Genomic DNA, 1,936 nt, shown 5'->3' with positions numbered 1-1,936 from the left:
ATCCTTTCAATTTGTTGGTTGTGTTACACCAGAACCCTTTATTGTTAAATTTAAAGAAATGGAAATGCTAAGAAGGTAGATGCTAAGTGATGTAAGTTGATACTGGGCTAATTTATTGAATCCTTTCAGTAGCACGATTGCACTGATTTCATTTGGTCTTTACTTAAAAATGTTTGTTCTTATTTGAAGATAACAAAAAAATATCCATCATTCATCCTTCCAAGCATCCATTAATACGTCTGTTCAATCTAGTAAAGCATTGTCATATTAAACCTTTTGTATTGACCTTCTGCATTCCATGTTTAAATGTGCACACCACATCAGTTGTTCTGGGAGCCAGTGCATCCAACTTCAGTGTCATTTTTTTCACTCCTTAAATGTCTTTTCAATGCTAATCTGTGAGTTTCTACAAATGTAAAAGCTCTGCAGGCTTTTGTGGAATATGATGGAAACAGAGATAAGTAAAAGGACTGGAGACTCTCAAGGCCATATGGGCACTATATGTCAGTCTGTGTTATATTTTGTCTCTCAGCTACTGCATGCTCATACACTGACACTGATCCATACATACATAACACTGCTGACTTGCTTTTAAACACATGTTGTTTTAATGTAATTATATCTTTGCAAATAAATGTTTTTGTTGCAACCTCTTCTTGGGCTGTGACAAAGGCTGTGTCTCACAAGAAGTGTGTACCTCAATAAGGTGCACCAGCTGAAGCCTGAATGATTACCAGATGAAACAACAGTCTTGAAGGTTACTGGAATAAATCGGTAAACACAAGATGACTATTTTATACATATTAGTTTATCTGCACCTGCAGTTTGCCAGATGTAGAGCCCAGAACGTAGGGACATATTCACATCCTGGAGTTATTTCCATAGTGAATCTATACTTCTAGTTAGATCAGGATTAAACACCAAGATAACTGGAGAATCATTAGAAATGATGGAATAATATTTACTTTCTTCTGCCACTTCATTAGTTTGAACAGCAGGTGGCTCTGTTGCATGAAATAATCCTAAATACTGCACACATGAACTTGTCTGTCAGTCTATCCATCCATTTCCCTCTGCTTATCCAATTCAGTGCTGTGTGCACATATGTTCAGTGTATAGCAGTGTTCAGACATTGTGTAAATAGCCTACCGCTGCTTTCTGCTACACCTGTGTGACAAAAAAGGGCAAAACAGAGCAGCAAAAAACTGGATTGATCCATCCATCCTTTCTCTTCCACTTATCCAATCAGGGTTGTGGGGCTGGAGCCTATCCCAGCTGGAGGCAGGGTGCACCCTGGACAGGTCACCAGTTGCATCTTTGCCATCTTCCTCACATACAGTAGCGTCTTCTTGGCAGAGTAACGATTAATGTATCACAGTTTGTGGTGTGTGTGAGATAACCACACCTGGTGTTTCAGATGTGAGTGAGCGTCCTTCCTCTGCTTCCCACCCTTCATCTCTGCACACCTGGATTGATGACTTCACCTGTTTGTAATCCTGTGATTAGCTGCTCACTATTTAAGACGAGTGGTAGTGCAATAATGCCTTTGTTACACGTTTACCAGAAAATCAAACTGAAATTAATTTAAAGTGCTTTACTAGAGGTTAACCTTCCTTAGTTTAAAAAAAGAAGAATAGAGCTATTATAGAGCTGCTGCTCGATCTGTTTGGATCTCCTGAAGGATCCGGTGACTATTCCCTGTGGACACAGCTACTGCATGAACTGTATTAACTAGAGATGGACCGATCCGATATTACGTATAGGTATCGGTCCGATACTGACGTAAATTACTGGATCGGATATGTCCCTCTCTCTTGTTTGTTTATTGCTCACTTCGCGCCAGAAAGAGGAAACCAGCGGCTGAACAACAGCAGCACGTTTAACCTTGATAAGCTGTTGTTAGAATTTATTTAATATTACTTTCTACACCAGGATC

The sequence above is a fragment of the Pundamilia nyererei genome, unplaced genomic scaffold (assembly GCF_000239375.1).
Source record: "Pundamilia nyererei isolate P.nyererei 1_Seehausen unplaced genomic scaffold, PunNye1.0 scaffold00016, whole genome shotgun sequence".
NCBI lineage: Eukaryota > Metazoa > Chordata > Actinopteri > Cichliformes > Cichlidae > Pundamilia > Pundamilia nyererei.
The sequence above is the reverse complement of the archived record's forward strand: the minus strand, read 5'-3'. Positions refer to the sequence as shown.